Source organism: Carettochelys insculpta, chromosome 1 (assembly GCF_033958435.1).
Source record: "Carettochelys insculpta isolate YL-2023 chromosome 1, ASM3395843v1, whole genome shotgun sequence".
Taxonomy (NCBI): domain Eukaryota; kingdom Metazoa; phylum Chordata; order Testudines; family Carettochelyidae; genus Carettochelys; species Carettochelys insculpta.
Window position 1 is genome coordinate 80,664,918 of NC_134137.1, and position 18,135 is coordinate 80,683,052.

Consider the following 18,135-nt stretch of genomic DNA (forward strand, 5'->3'; position numbering starts at 1 on the left):
CACCTCAAGAAGGCACTAGAGTCACTGTTAGACATTTTAGTATTCTCTCTTTAAATATCATTCATTTTTGAAGTGATCTTTCTGGTAAAGATTGCACCCAATTCTCCACAGAATCTTTTAGTGCCACTCCTTCACCTTCAATGAGCTGTGAGGGGATCACAATGAAATAGGTTGAAGCCTGGAAGAATCAGTGCCATCTCCAAAGCAATTCCAATCCAGAACAACATGGGAGATCATTTACTGCACTTTGCAATACCAGTATTCAGCTAAACGACTGAAGTAAAGGGACCTTATTTGGCACTGGGGAGATTGCTTAGATGGTGACTGGCTGCACTGGGGAGAACAGGGGCTTCCTTCCTGATACTCCATTCTGTCAATGACTTGGTGAGTAGGGGCAGATATATCAACTAGCATCTCAGGAAGAGGTTAAATCACAGCAGCTTAACCCAGATATATTCTTATAAAAATCAGAAATTCCAGACCCTTGTATCCAAGAGTTCTAAAAGACTTAGTTGAGGAGCTTACTGGACCACTAATATTAATTTTCAGTAAGTCTGGGAACACTGCATAGGTTTGCAAAGACTGAAAGAAAGCTAATGTTGTGCCACTATTCCAAAGGTGTAAATGGGATAATCAGGGAAAGTAGTATCCTCTCAGTCTGACTTTAATCCTGGGCAAGATAACAGAGCAGCTGATAATGCACTTGATTCAAAAGAATTAAAGAAGGGGTATATAATCTATGCCAAATAATATGGGTTAAGAGAAAGTAAGTCTGTTAACCAAGGTGATGCCAACTTTTAACTCATGGTCCATCAGGGTAATCTGCTGTTGTTTCAAGAAACATTTTATTTATGTTGAACATCTGCAGTTATGCCTGTCACAGCTCCCAATGGCTGTGATTTGCCCTCATAATTAGAATAGATCACCATGTGGTAGCTGCATTGTGTGACTTTTCTGAAGCCAGAGAAGTTTGAAAATTCACACTACCAAAAAAGAACAAAAATAGTGGTGAGAAAACCTATAGGAAGATCTCTGAGAAGGAGGGATGTATAATATTATCTCCTGTGTAAAGCAGGTTCTTCCACAAGCCAGCTAAAATCTAATAGAATACAAAACAAGTATTCTTAATACAACAGATTTGCAAGGTCCAATGTGTGAGTAGAGTCAGAAGAACAGCCTCAACGGGGATAACAACAAGGAGCAGAATATTCTGAGCTGATCTCAAATCATTCTTCTCCTGAACTCATGACTTGACCCCCAGAAGGCATTGTAAGCTGGACATCAACTGTGGTCCATTCAATACAGATTAGTGGAGGGAAGGCAGCTGGCTTAGGCATTATGGCATCAAAATTGGTGGCAATGAAGTAGGGAAATGGCTTCCAATGATCACCAGTAATTTCAACTGATGAGGAAAACTCATTCAGTTGAAACATCTAATTGGCACACTGTTGAGTAAAAGTAATTTAATGTGTTCTATATCTTAGGATGGAAACATAACTGGCATGGAGTACTGGCTATTAGTGTAGCTGTTTTGCAGATGATTTGCATTGGAAAATGGAGATGAATAAAGGCTACCACTAAACCCAGAATTTGGAAAAAGATCAGTGTCAGTCCAAAACCCTATGCTTTTTCTTCAAATAGTTTAAAGGATATTATTTCTCTTCAAAACCACCAATAATCTCTATGTCAAACCACAGTAAAGGCAAATGTTCTGTAAGGATTAGACATCAACATGCTTAGTGAGCATAAAAATGTTTTGTGTATACTGAAGTGCAGGAGATAACTTGTTGAAAGATGGAAGATGTCTTGTTGGAAATGAGACAGCAGCGTTCTCTCTCATTGTTTTAAGACACTAATTAGATGGTGGTGAAATTATTGATAAAAATAATAAAAAGGGTGAGAAAAGGCAAAAATAGATATTAAATTTAATAATTTACATAAAATGAATCAATGACTCATTTCACAAAATAATAGGCAAATAACAGTGTATACGCTCTGTGTGTCACGTGAAGTATGGAAGATGAAAATCTAAACTCAAAGGCTGCATCTCCACATGCATCTCCACTGACTTCAATGGAATTTGCAGGTGCTCTGCACCTAACACAATGCTCAACATCTCACAAGATTGCCATATACCTGTTATATTAAGCTGAGGCTGCTTCTGCACAGCACACTAATGAGCTAACTGAATGATGCTAAAGAGGCACAGATGCAAATTTTCCATACCTCATTAGCATAGTGGCATGTGGCTCGGAGTCCGGAAGGAAGGTTTACTTCTGGAAGATCCCTGTGGGCCACACATCTTCACGTGTACTTAGGAGTTCAGAAGAGCTTCTTCTGGACCCCAAACCACAGCTGCTATGCTAATGAGGCATGGAAAATTTGGTTTAGCTTTTGGTTAACTCATTAGTGTGCTGCTTCCAGAAGGAGTGGCACGTGGAGACGCAGCCTTAGCTTGATATAACAGATATATGGCAATCCTGTGAGATGCTGAGCATCACATTAGGTACAGAACACCTTCAAATTCCATTGAAGTCAGTGGGTGATAAGAATGCTTAAAGTTTTAAAGTAAGATTCTCAGCATCTTGCATAATTAGATGCCGCATTTGTATCACTGCAAATATCCAGTTTATGATAAGCGTACCCTTATGGTATGTCTAAATTGAAACAAAACACCCCTGTCAGGTGCATGCCAACTGACTTGTGCTCTCAGGGCTCAGACTGTGTGGCTATAAATTACAGTGTAGGATGATAGAAGTCAGAAAGAAGCCCAGGGCTTTTGGGATCCCAGAGCCCAGGTTCAACCTGGATATCTAAAGTGAAATTTTATAGCTCCACTTCCTTTCACTTTAGATGCCTAAATACCAGTTTTAGGGGCACTGAGATCCACAAACTCAATCAACTGATACACTCTTACAGGCACCTAAGCTCACTTATTAGCACCTTAATTTTTTTGCTCTAAATATCCTCTAGGGCTCTACATTGATACTTTCAGGTCATCCACCTATGATCCTCACACCAGATGAACACTGTTGAGGCAAAGTCTAACAAAGAAGTGCCTTGAGAATCACTTGAACCTGAGATGTCTGTGTTTGTTGACGGGGTCCTCTTTGAGGAAGTGTAGCAGAACCTGAGCCACAGGAAAAGGCTTGAAGTTGAAAGTTTGAATAACTAGGTTAAAAAAAGATGGTAAATTAAGGGTCATCAGCAAGCAGGTAAAACTGGTCATTATACTTCCCTGAGAGAGATTCAGTGTTTGCTCTTCTGCAAGCCAGGAGTCTAATGCTTTTGCAAGTAGCACAAAGAGAAGCTTAATGTCTTTCAGCGATGAGGGTTACTTCATGTTCTATAAGTACACAGAACAAAATAATACAGGTGTGCTATATTGCATAAAGCAAGTCAGGTGTAGTCTGGAGTTTAAATAATAAACTAAGAAACTGTATATATATGCAGAATATTAACATGATGTTTAATATGTCAAGTTCTAAACTGGGCAGAGTACCTGGGTGAAAGGGAAATGGATGAGTAATGACTAACTTGGCAATTTAGCAGAGACTTGGAGAACCTGAAGCAAAAATCAGCTTGTTAATGCCAAAATCACTTGTAACAGAACAACAAGAGTGCAATCTCCAGCCAAGTTTCTTTTCCCTGCAGGCTGATGAAAAGCTGGTACATACCTTAACTTTTACTAGTGCTGATGGGTATATAAGCTTGTTTAATAGGACATCTAATATTTCACACGATTATCTGACATTTCTGGTATGCGAAACAGAGTGTTCAAGACTCTTGCTTATTCACTGAATTGTCAAATGTGTTGTTCTACTGGTAATTTAAGAATTTTACATTAACACACATTTTGCATTGTTGGAATTAAAAGTATATTCTGAATTGAATTTAAATTATTGATGACTGCTTGAATGAGTTATCCAATTGACACTGAGAGGCCGTATTCTGCCATCCCTATACTGAACACTATCTTACTACAGATGAACTGAATTGGAACCAGAGGGATAATTTGGAGATTAAGGCAGGGGTGCAAAAGTGGGGGGTGCACCCCCAAGAGAGGTGTGACATTTTGTAAAGGGGGCACAGTGTGATCAGTTCCCCATTCTCCCAAACAGCTTCTACTGCCTCCCAGCCCTCTACTTCATTCCCTGCAGCCTCTGCTGCTGACATCCCCACGGGAACGCCCCACACGCATCACTGGGCCAATTGGAATGCTCAGAGGCCCTGAGTCAAGTGTCAGGGCTAACCTGGTGAGATCCTGGCTCGGGTAAGGCAGCCTCATTGGTCTCCACATCCAGTGTCATGCTGGCCCCCAGGAATTCCCCAAGATGCTTGTGTGTAGTGAGTACTGCCTCTACACAGAAGTACAGAAAAATAACTGCAGCCTTTACCCAACTTTTACGTCTTAGACCACGAAAAATCTTGCTACAGTGTTGTAAGAGGTATTTTTCAAGTCCAGAGAGGTAAAAAATTAATAATTCTATTAGCAACAAATCATCTAGTATTAAAGCGCTTGGGAGAAGGGCTGCCCTCAGCCTAGTGTCATGGATGTTTATCAGCATGATACAGCCATGACTCCCCTGGAGTGCCCACATGTCCTGCTGGGGTTCTGCCGCTGAGCAACCCTACCCTTTCAGGGCATGCTCTGGAGCGACCAGCACCTCCTTCCTGAGCATCTCACCCCCTTCCTGGGCATCCCACCCCCTTCCTGAACATTGCCCCTCCACATCCCTTCCTGTTGTCCTCCCACAGGTTGCAAGGGGCAACTAATTGAAGGGCTGAAAAGTGGGGCCCAACTTAAAGTGTTTGCTCACCCCTGGATTAAGGTAATGCCCTACAACCCATGCCATGTAAATAAATGTGGAAGAAGCAAGCTCTTTGTCTCTTCATTTATTCATAATATTCAGCTGGTAAAGGGTACAGCCTTGTATTACTAGGCTGTACACTACTGGTTCTCAAACTTTTCTGTTGGTGACCCTTTTCACATAGCAAAGCTCTGAGTGTGACACCCTCCTTATAAATTAAAAACATGAAAAATATTTAACCCTATTTTAAATGCAGGAGGTGAAGTGAGTGTTAGGAATAGAACAGAGAGCTTGCAGCCCTCATGTAATAACCTTTTGCCCCCAGAGGAGTCATGATCCTCAGTTTAAGAACCTGTGCTCTGTACTTTAGCTGAAACCTGCTATGCCTATGGTATGGCTATCAGATAAGAAAAGCTGTTGTTTGGCTTTAAAATCCATTCTTAAAGCTGCTTTGATTTGATTTAATCTTGATTTATTTGAAAGATACTTGATTTTTCTTGACTGCGGGACTTTTGTTTTGTTTCCAATTTCTGCAGTGCTGGGAGGTGGCTTTGCTGCAAAGAGCTCCTTTATAAAATAAAGTTGTGTTAAAAAAATAAAAAGCATTGCATTGAGGTTACCTGGAGATATCACAACATGACATTTTCTCTTAAAAAGTACTGTGCAAGAAGTAAACAACCATACCTAGAAGAAGAAAAAAAAAGCCTTTTAAAAAGCGAAAGTCTGGTACACAAGATAAGCAAAGGGGATAATGAATGTTATAAACCCTGGAAATTACTGCTTATTTTAGCAAAGTTTATATGTCAGAGGGAAGAAAAAAGCAAATTTAAAGAAGGGAGGCCTGAATGCACAAAAGAAGTTAGGTTCCTAAGTGCCACTGTTAGGCTCAACTTCAGTGCACAAATCTCTCTTGAATTTTGTAGGTGCCTAAATATCTGTGGCAAAGATTTTTTGCAGTAAAATTTCCATAGATACCTATGTTCTGTCTCTAAGCATGCACTCCCCTGCCTCCCTCTAGGTACCCAGATACTTATCTCCTGCCTAAGTGCCAGAGTGAGTTACAATGTCAGGGAAGAAAGATATTAGGCAAACAAGCTCATGTTTGGGGTTTAATGTAATAGATGGGGTCTCTGAGGCTGCATTCTGCATCAGGACCCCCGTGGAATTCACTCAGTTCAGTTGAAAGAGGATTTCTTTCATAACTTTTAGCCTAGAGGTTAGAATACTGTTGTGTGTTGGAGTTAGTGAGTCCAAAATGAACCAGAAAACACCAGGTTTATTAACTTAATATCCCTGTATTGCAAGCCTTACAATCAGTGATAACAATACTTGCATAAGCATTATACATTGCACCCCATGACGCAGACTTACAATATCAGACAGGAGGTGGTGGCCTCTATTTTCCCCAGGTATTGAGGCACCTGCAATGTATCTGCCAGTCTGAAGTACTGCAAAAAAGGTATATAGGAACATTTTGCTCATTCCCTCGCAATGATCACCTCACTTTTACCCATTTTTGGCTAACACTTTAATGGCAGGTGAACTTTTGAATTAATCTGACTGAAAATTTCTAGCATAGCAGTGTTGTTTTGCACTGCTTGTGGTTACACGGGGTCTGACCCCCTGAAGCACAGGAAGCCGCACTTCTGCACACCTGCTTTAGCCTTACCTGCATGTGTATATTGCACCAGCTTAAGCTTGCCTTGTCACATGCTTGTGCTTTGGTCAAGACAGGGATGTGCAGGCTCCCCCAGAGATACTCACCTGGGATATGGAAGACCCCACTATTCACATCCAATCTCTGCCTGACAGGTAGAAATTATAGGAACAGGAATCAGCCAGTGATCAGAGGAGTGCACTACCCGCTCAATCTCTCCTGTGGAAGCTGTTCCACTCTGGATAAAAAAAAATAAAGAAACACTGGACAGGAGAAAAGGATCTGTGGTTTCCTCCATCCTGTATGAGCAGTCTAACCTCCTCCTCATAGAATCTTTCTCATGCTTGGGTTTTCTCTCTCTAGCTCAAATGACTCTTAAAGAGGAAATAAGCACGTGTTAGAACAGCTCTGTGGCCTGGTAGTTCACACTCCTGGGAAGCGGGAGATTCAGACTCCGGTCCACTTGTGCTACTGACTCTGTAGTGATTTATCCGTAGTGGAGCAGACTGAAGAGCAGAGACTGAGGGTAAATACCATAGCTACTGGGCCAAAAGTTAGCTTCTTGCCAAGTGGGAAAGGTGATTCTCTGGAAGAGGGTTCCTGTCTAGGAACTGCAAGCCAACATAGATGCTTCCCTGTAGCTTGGATTCAGGCATTTATTTCTGAGCAAGGGGCAGGGCTTAGCTCATGTTCTATCATTGATTTCTCACATTAGCTGAGGCTGCTCCCTGCCTAGCATGCTGGCTTCTATGAATTGCACTCAAAGGTGCCTATTCCCCTCCTTTTATTGTGTATGACCTTAGGCGCCTTATTGGGGTTTTTTTATATATCAGTGATTTTCCAGGTACCTGGAAGTTAGATGCTGCAATGTTGAACAGCCAAACACCTACCTGCTTTTATACATCCACATCAGAGACATTTGTGCTTACAAAAATTATAGCTCTCTTGAAATTAAAAAAAAAATGAAAAAGCAGATTGCAGCACTTAACATCTCCTTGTGGTTATGGAAAATAGTAATATTTAGTGAATATGTGGAGATTCAACTCAAGAAAGAATCCTGCATGCTTCTCCACACTGCCAGGGAAGAATCAAGTCTTGGAGAGTGAGGACAGTTAAATCACCACACCCAATCAATCCTTATAATTTCTGTTGACACTGCCAATTGTTTTAGTGATGGGGACACCTGTTTACTAAGGATTATAATTCATGTTCAAATATTCACCCATTTCACAGAACCCACCAAACAGCTGTCAGGCAGCAGTGGTTCAAATTTTGCTGTCCTTAACCAAACAATCCTCCCGTGGCTTCAATTAATGGTTACTTACAGACTTCAGAATTTGACCCAAAAGCTTAAAGTAACAATCAGGTTGCCCTGGATTTGAAGTTGCAACCCATTACTATTTCTAGGGAAACAGACTCCCATTTCAGCTAATTACCTTCATATCAAATATTTTGCTATGTAAGACAAAGTAACATCTAAGTGTACTCATAGATACAACCTCCCCATCACCAAATAGGGTGTTTTAACACAAAGTATACCTAGTATCTGCCCTTCAAAGGCACAGTTTATTCCCAAATAAGGGCTTCAGCAGAACAATGGAGTCCACATATTCTCCAAGACACGCACACAAAAATTTTTGGAGGTCCAGACAGCCCTTGGAAGTAGCTGTAGTGCTACTTCTCTTGAGTGTATCATAATGAGTGGAAATGGAATCAAAGGCCCAGGTTCTCTGGAAGGACTGTTCTTAAGAGAATAACAGGAAAATAGATAAGGTGACCATCCGTCCTGTATTTGGTGGGATGATCCCATGTTTGGGGTGCCAAAAAGGTGTCCCTACTTATTTTTTAAAAGGGCCTAATTGTCCAGTACCTGCACCCCCCCACCTTCCACTGACCTTTTCTGCCAGCAGCTGCTGGCCAGACAGCACTCTGCTGCCGTGTCTGTGCTGCTTCTCTAGGGTTCTGGGGAGGACGGCAGGTGGCTGCCACTTTCCTGGGGCCGTGGGGTTGGGTGAGGAGAGCCGGCAGCTGCTGGTTTCCCTGAGATCTGTTCTCTCCCACAGACAACCTCCCAACCTTATGAGGATTCTCACCAACAGCCACAGTCTAAACCACAGGAACACCAGTCCTGGGACTTCTCCTTGCAACAAAGCCTGCTGCCAGCTTTGTCCTCATATCAGTTCTGGAGGTACCATTACTGGACCTAACCAGGTTAGTCACAGAATCATGGGCACATTCTCATGTTGCTCAACTAACACCATATATGCCATCATATGCCAACAATGCCCAGATGCTTTGTATATTGGAGAGATTTCAAACTCTCTCAGACAAAGAGTTAGTGGGCACAAAACAGACATCAAAACACTCCTGATCCACAAACCATTTAGTCAACATTTTAATGGAGTGGGCCATTCTGTTAATGACTTAAGAGTATGCATCGCATTGAAGAACAATTTTCACACTGCATTGGAAAGAGAGACTGCTGAACTCTCTTTTATATTCATATTTGACACATTAACATGTGGTTTGAACTGGGATGCAAATTTTCTGGGACACTATAGGGGCTCTTTTGCATACTTGGCTTAATCTAATTCTTGACTCTCCCACCACTCTTCTGCTCTCTGATTTGCTCACCTTGATAATTTTTTTTTCTGATTTGTCCTCCTTGCTTACTGGTTTTGGTTCTCTGTGCCTTAAATATTGAGTCTGTTCTGGTCTGGCTATGGTCTGAAGAAGAGGGTCTGTCCCATGAAAGCTCACATAATAAATTATTTTGCTAGTCTTTAATGTGCTACTTTACTGCTTTTTTGTTTTGATAGTATATAGACTAGCACAGCTTTCTCTCTGTTACTAATACAGGACTCTGCTCCCTGGTAGAAGTGTGTGACAGCTGCCAGTTATGTGATAAAGAACAGCAGAAAGAGACTCTATTACCAACAGGGGTTGCTGACTGACGGTAGGAAAAGATGGGTGTGGACTTCAGTGAAATACAATATTTCATTATGGTAGACTACTATTTACATTTTTATATGTTGATACTATTGCTCTTGAAACTAGTTACTATTTGGCAAATGGAAGACATGCTTTGGAAGGTAGGTCTTTCTTGACGTTGTGTTGATTGACAATGAAACACAAGTTGCTTATGAAAAATTCAATGCATTTGCTTGCATGTGGGTGGTTGACCTGTATATCCACAGAGTAATGGTGGGGTGAAAATAGCTGGAGAAATAAACTAAGAAACTATAACACAAGGTGATTAGTTCAGTCAGACACTGATAGCACATAGCTGAGTTGAAACCTCATATTTACCAAATCCACAGCTGGCTACATAGGCTGAGATAGTTTGTTCTCCTCAATAGGTAACTGTGCAGATAGTGACCCACCTCTGTCTCCCTTTCACCTATCTTCAGTTGACCCAGCTTCCTCATTAGTATTTTTGCTCCACAAGAATATTTGGCACCAGTCCAAAAAAGTTTAGCACAGGCACAGATGGCATAAAAGACCAAAATCCTGCTGCCTTTGAGGGGTGCCGGTCACTTCTGTGAGGATCTATCCATTAGAAAGATACAAGAAGGCATAAGCACTGGTGATGAGGGGTGCAGCAGCACTCAGGTCATATGAGGTAGGTACTTAAAAAGGATAAGTGATCTGGAGACACTAGAAACACAAGCCAGCAGAGACAACACAGACAACCAAGTGAAGTCCAAACCCACATGGAAGAATCATACTTTACAAAGAGAGAGTGAAATGATATTCTGTAGAATCTGAGGCAGATGACAGAGACTCAGAGGTAGCTCACTTCAGATATGGTTGCTAGATCACATCAGGAGACAATCTCAAAAGCTAAGTAATCAGCTGAATCTGTGGTAAAGAGGAGATACCTATTCAGCAATGTGCTAGCAACACCAGGCTAAAGGACCATGGGGTGTCTGGGAATCAATTGTTTGGTTTTAATTTTTATATTTAAATGTTTGTATAACAGGGAAAAGTGTAGTGCTCAGTGGAACTGGAATCAGGGGAACCAAGTTTCCTCTGCTCTCAGAGGGACACCTATTGATGGAATGCTGAAGGAACAGTAAAGCAGTTCAGCCATAGCACAAAGCAGTCCTGATGGATTAATAAACTGAGCTCTGCAAATACATGTCTGCTTTATATCCATGGATGTGGATGTGGATGTGGGTGTCTCCAGATCATCTTTGCAGGTGCAGATTTGGATACCAGTTTTACGCAGTGTTCTCACCTTAATTTGCATTCAACCTCACTCTTTGTAAATGAAACAAGACTAAGAAATGCATGGATGCAAGTACTCACCCATGGGGTACTAATGATGGATCAAGACATTTATTTATATTTTCTTTTCTGCTTTTCAATTCTTTGTGCTTTGGCTGATGATGCTTTGGACTTGCTAGTATTTATTAAATTAAAAATAAAATAAAATCTGAATTTGCTCTATTCTAGGTATATTGTGAAATTCTGATTAAGAATTATGCATATATTTGAGATTTGAATAGCATCAAATATTTTTGTTGCTTAAAATAGAATATGGTTGGGTTTGATCTCAACTTCACCCTTCAACTTAATGTGCAAACAGCATTAGTTGTCATCTTGAGGGGCTCACTCTGGGCGATTGAGCATTTTATGGACATGGTAAAACTTTAACCCTTCATTTCAAAGAAGAATTATATGCACAGGGTGCCACAGAGAGAGTTCACAGAGATAATCACAAAGTGGAGAGAGCGGGGAGCCAACCTCACAGGGAAGGAATAAACAGAGAGATGATTTGTTACATTTGGAGATAAGTGAAAATGAGACAGCAACAAGTCACTCTCGGTAGGGTTACCTAACAAAAAGAACACACTATCTCAGACTATGTAACCAGCTGGGAATGTGGTAAATGTAAGTCTGTAACTCAACTAAGGGCTATCAACCTCTGGCTGAAGCGACATGGATGAGGTTCTGGGCTTCATTTTTTTGTTTTTAATGTTACTAGGGAAAATGAATCATTGTCAGTGGAACTGGAAGCAAATGACCTCTATTCACTGAAGGTACTGTTTAAGGGACAGCAGTAAACCAGGGAATATGAAGAGTTAGTCTGGAAGCAATTCAGCCAGAGGGACGAAACAGTGCCCAGTGTTTAATAAAGGTCCACCTGTTCTGTTTAGCCTCTATTCAATTCAGCTTCACACATTGCAAAGGAAACACCAGGTAGCTAGTTTCACTCTTGTCAAAGATGGCTTCATAAATCTCTCTTCTAGTATAATAAATAGGAGAGTAAGGGTGACAGGAGTGTGTGTCTTGAGTATGAGACAGGGTATTCCAGTTAAGAGACAGCTGAAAAGATACATCCTATTCCGGCTCTCAGCACCAAAGTTGGTTCACAACTCCAAAACTGAGTAGGCATGTGGTCCAGTGGTTCACAGACTCTCAGCCCTTGTAAGCATGAAACAGGCTGCAAAGGCAATCAGAGGATGAGCGGGGTGGGTCACAGTACAGACATTTGGAAACCCTCTAATCCTCACCCAAAAGGTAAAATTCTATGGAATTCACATAGAAGTTGCAGGTCCCACCCCCATACACACACTGGCTTTACCCAGGGACTAATACCACAGTAGTAGCTTCCGTGGCACCAACACAGAGAAGAGAGCAAGTCAGGTTGCACACAAGCCTACACTCAATTGCACAAAGTAGTTGTCCCTTTTTTCTTTCCATGCCCATTAATACATTAACCTGATCAGGCTCAGTGGGAACTGATGGCATCCCTGGTCCTCAGGTTTAGACATAAAACCTAATAAATAATTAAAAACTAAGTAATGGGCAGCCACTTCCACATGTGTCTCCCATGGTGGCTTGCCCTACAACCATCCTTGTGAAGCAGACAGCCACCTCATAATATGCTATATACCTGCCATTTAGTGTTTTGCTGCCTACCCTGTCTATGTAGAAAACTTAAGACCAGTTTGTGGTCCACATCTTGAGCAGGTGTAAAGCCACATAAATCAACATATTGGTACAGTTCCATAGATGTCAAAACAACTATTAACGCTCATTTGCACAAACCGTGGATCTGATACCTTGCAAACTTTATTCTCATGTTATAAAGGGCATTATTTTTAGATTCTTGATAGTCCTATCAGACCAAATGAAATTCCTTCCTTCCCCTCATGCCTGTAATTATGTACTTTAGTATTACTGAGTCTGTCAGATCAGAAGTCGGAGACACTAATAATTTTCCACTTTTAGAGTGAAGCCCATTAAATACTAGGGTAAGAGAATGAACATTGTGTTTTTTCCAAAAGACATGAAAACAGGCAGAGGCTATTACTTTTGTTAAGGCCTGTATTCATTTCTTGGCCACATGACCAAAATCATTTTAATGGCAAAGCCAGATTAATATCAGAAAACATACAGAACTGCTCTATGCATTTAATAGCAGTGGTTAACCTGATTGTGAAATCTAAGCTCTTGAAACATAAAATAGAAGGAATTTCTGCCCCCCCTCCAAAATATAAACCCAGCAACAAAGGTTATTGACAAGATACTTGATAAGCACATGTGGAACCTAAAGGTCATCCTTAAACATGAAGCATATTTACCCTTTTAGCTGTTGTACTGGGATTTTGTTCAGGCACCAGGCCCTTTTAACTGTATTCTTTGTGTTCAGTTACATTGCTAATTTAAATGCCTAGTGATTATGCTATGTTATGATATCAATTGAAAGGTCAATGGATTCATTAAATTACCTTTTTTTTCCCTCAGTAGCTCATATGACAGACTGGTCCTAGGACTTTTTGCCATTTTCAACTGAAAACTGGATAGTTGAATGCTTTGCATATTACATGAGACGAGCAACCAGAGCATATAATGATGCCTTTAATTCATTAGGAGATATAGTGGTATATTTGCAGCTTGCTTTATAACAGAATGGTTAATAAACTGAAAAGTAAATAATGCTGAAGAAATTTCCTCTTTGCAATGAAATATTAAATCTACTTGATACACAAATTAAAACAAGTGCAGAAAACTATTCAGCCTTGCAGTGGTTTAAATCTCTAATGCCCATATGCTTCCTTCCAATGTTAAAAGGCAGGAGAGGTTAAAATGAACTTCAAAATAGAACTGGAGAAAATACTCAAAACATAACGTTTACAAATGTTTGTTTGAATTCCAAATGGCTGTTTGCTTTAAACATATTCCTTTTATTTGCTAATTGGAGATAGATGCAGAACAAGTTTTTGTTTCTAAAAATGCTTGGGGATTTACTATTCTTTCTGTGGATAACCGTTCCTATGTCAAGAGGAACAATTTGCACATGTCCATGATTAGTTATTATGTCCACTGTCCTCTTTTCTATCCCTCATTAGGGGATCAGAAACTATAGCATATGACATAAGTGAACAATCACACAGACGCAGACTATTGAATTGATAAGGGAGAAATAAGCCTGAATTTCAAGAAACAATTAGATTTAACAAATATATAGAAACCAAAATTTGTTGTGAATAATCCCTAGACGGAACAATGGGCTTCATTTCTCAAGTAAATGGTTGATCGTGAGTAGTTTGACTTGCAAATTTCTGTTTTTGTACTCATAAATGTGCCCCACTTGCACTCCTCAGTGAGTTGTGTGTGGCACACTATGAAAGGCTGACAGACTGTGAATTCCAAAACTCAAGCTGGACCAAGTTTTGTGAAGAAACACAAGCTCTGTTCTATCTCTGCACTTTGTGGTTCCATCTTCTCAGCACTGGCAACAAGGATGACTTAACTGCTCATTTGAGAGTGGGATTTGCTGAGCAAAGTATTTGTTCCATGACTTCACTCACGCTACTATACCGCAACCACCATGGACATCTACAGCTGCAAGTGTACATGGTCACATGTGCATGTTCTGATAGACAGTCTATCTCATATACACAGTGAATGTTCACGTGTGCCTTCTGAGTATGGGCATATGCTGTGCACAGGTAAATACCTGCACCCATACTGTCTCTCTTTGGTTTGTGTCTTTTGTGGTAAAATTTCAGGATTAGTTTCCCAGAGCACAGTGTGGCACTAGAGACATGATGGCAGGAGCATGGGGTGGGGCACTCAGGGACTTCTGTAGCATTTGGTGAAGGATCAATGTCTTGTGGGAATGGCCTTGGAGGACCTAGAATTTCCTTCAGGAGCTCCCTACAGGGCTTTATATGCAGACAGTAGCTGGATTATGGCACAGCAATGCAAGCACGTGCACTTGCAATCGTAGATGCACTTGGAGTGGGTAGATTTATACTGCTATCCAAACTGTCATTGCAGCATGGGGAGGCATATCCACATTGGGCAAGGAGGGTGAGGGCTCAGCTCTGTGCTCCAGGAAGGGGCAGGATTTCAGGTGGAAGGGGCAGCACTGGGCTGTTTAGTGCCATTCCGAGTGTGTCATCCGCTGCTATGGTGGCCATTGAAAGGGGCCCGGGCTTCAGCTGCTACTATTAAAGCAGTAGTGGCAGCAGTGACTGGGAGCCCCTTACCCCCACCCCCAGAGAGGAGCTGTTGGTGGCTAGGATGTGCAGTAGGGGACGTTACATTAGATCACAATAGAGTAGGGGACGCTACAATAGAGCCTATCTTTTTTCCTTCATACTGCAGTACTGAGTTCTTTTGGAATGTCTGAAAAATCTTGGGTGAAATGCCAAATGACAAAACACCCCTTACTTATACTAGGGCCACAATTTCACCCCTCATTTGCAGTTTGTTTCAAGGGATAGTCAGAGGCTTCGGTGGCTTGGAGTTAATTTGAGCCAAAGTATCTATGCTGCTCCTTCCCACCTAGAAATACATTTTAAGTAATAAAATGGCAAAATAGTATTTGCATCCATCTCTTTTGTTCTACTTCCTAGGGCCCAATCCTACAATGTGATGTGTCCCCTGCTGAAGCAAAGGAGCATAGGTCCTTGTAAGCAATACACATTACAAAGTCATGTCCTTACAATGAAGCAGCAAAACAGCAAAGCAAAAGTATAACAGTTCATGGGGCATGGGGAGGAAAACAGTTGTCTCAACATTCTTCTTGGGGGATGAATTAATATTCTACCGGGAAAAACTGTTTTGAACCTTATCTCTAATTATTATTATTATTATTATTATTCTAACAACTGCAAAGAAACTGATTTCAGATACATCATTCTAATTTCAGTTTATGATGATAAAATCTTTTAAGAAAAAAATATTTTCAAGGGTGTCTCACACCTTCATGTTAGCAATAAACATATGGTAATCAGTTACCGTTTGCAAAGCACTGACAAGAAGAAAAGAATAATACCAAAGGCTAAGTATTGTGATTGCTTTATTGTATACAACTGCATAGCAAGTGTTTGGAGCGTACTTACTTTGTTTTGTCTGGCATATTTCATGTTAGCAACAATCAATATCAGTTACAGTAATCCACTGAAAATGCACACACATCCAAGCAGAGAGTAGGAAATACCTGTGGCTTAGATTTGTATCATGAACTTCACTTTGCTATGCAAACATAATTCATTGCAAAATTACTTGTACGATTTGAAATGTAAAGAACTGCTGCACCAGCACAGCTTTTACAGCAAGAGGTCTTGCCACTGAGCAGAATATTCCACTTTATTTCATTTACATTTACCAAGTTTTGTATGTGTCAGTGTAAAAGATTTGCTAAGCATAAAAAGCAATATTTGGGAAAATATGACACGTGGCAAAGTGTATCTCATTTTTGACTGGCCAGTTTGGAAGTGTTCTCAGAGTGTTTAAGATAAATTCTCTCACTACTGCATGGCCTGTCTAAGTGATCCTGCTCCCTACTTCCTTCCCAGCCAAAGCCTCCTGTTATATGATCTGAAATGCACAATTCCTTCCCTGCTGGACTGTAGACCTGTCCAAACAGTTTGCTGTTTCAGGGCCATTATCAATCCACAATAGATTACAGATATGTCTGATCTGCACCATTCCCCACCAAACAATTTACATATACCATCTACCAATATTCCCCAACCTTTGTTCTCAACATTGTATTTATGGGATGCATGTGTTTTCAAAGGGTAGCATTGCCCAGACTGTGAACAATCAACCATACAGCATGCCTGGGACTTGCTGTTTTAGAGCTCAACATATTCAAGGGACCTGAACACCATTAAATACCAGTGCTAAGATTCCCCTAAAGTTCCAGTGCAGTGACCAGGCCATTTGCACAAGCATCTGAAGATCGTGCTTCAATCTCAAGGAGTAGCCATTTTGTGATGAGTTGCCGTAGCTTGTGACTGAGTCATTATGACTTTATTCTGTAAAAAGCTCTTAATCTGACATTTATTTGCACACAGACCGTGCACTTACATACCTGGAGCTATAGCAAAATCTGAGCCTTCATTATTATTAAAAGAGATCCAAGTAGATCACCAAAACAAAGGATTAAGCACCTCAGTGCAAGATACACCCACAGTTTCAGCTTCTGGCTTCTAATCATTTCACAGCAACAAAGCCAATTATTTATTTATCTCCTGTCTTTTTAGATGCTACTTTGCTTAGTACATTTTTATTTGGTAATTAAATATTGAAGCAGATGAAAGGTTTCCAGATATGATAAATGGTCACATTGTGAGTATAGTGATGTGCTGTCCAACACTGGCAAAAAGTGATGATAAATAATAAACTAATAATGAGTCTGATTTTGCCACACTTCTGTTGAGAAGTATCCAGCACTATGAGTTGTTCTATTGATTTAATGATGGATGGTGGCAAGTAGCACCCACAAGATGTGAAGCCTGTTGGAACCTAAAGGAGAACCTTTCGGGAAAATGACAGGAGGAGGGGAAATCCCTATTCTGTGTAAAGAATTCCCATTCCTGGAATTCACCGTCTGGAATTCTGTGGCTGTGGGCGGTGCCTCTCGAATTAAAAGGTGGAGTCCCCATGCCTCAGTTTTTGATAGAGGAAAATACAATGAGGAATATTGTAAATATGAGATGAGAAGTCAGACTTTTCTAATCTACCTGCTCGTTTTGGAGTCTCATTCTACTTAACTTCTGTTGGGAGGTATCCTGCACTATGAGTTGTTCTATTGATTTAATGATGAATGGTGGCAAAACAGGTCTCTTAGCTTTTATATTATAGTCACCAACATGTTATCCATTTGGGAATTAGACAAAGAACCTGATTTTGATCTGATGTCGGGTTTATACTGCTTTATCTCCACTAAACTCAGAGGAATTATTCTTGCTATGCACTGCTGAGAGTAGAATCAGGTTCAAATTAATCCACGGAGTACTCTCTTGAAGTCCATAGTATTACACCAGAGACTAATTTACCACATGATAGATATTTTTATGAATTTTTGTTTGTTTTGGGGAGGTATGATTTTTTGGTAGCATGCAGTTCTTAAATACTGCACTTCTGAATAATCCTTAAAGCCACTGGAGTGAGAAGAGACAGGAGACAGAAAAAAAACGGAAGAAAAACCCTATATTTGTGTATGTTTTCATAGAAAGGGCTCTTTCTTATTATGAGACAATATTATTATTATTGAAACCCTTATTTTTTGCCCATTATTGCTATATTGCTTAGCATCTATATGGTGCTGCATAATACACACACACATACATTAAATAATATTCTCTCATCCCAGAGAACTTGCAGCCTAGAAGACAAACAAGAGGTCAAGGATGT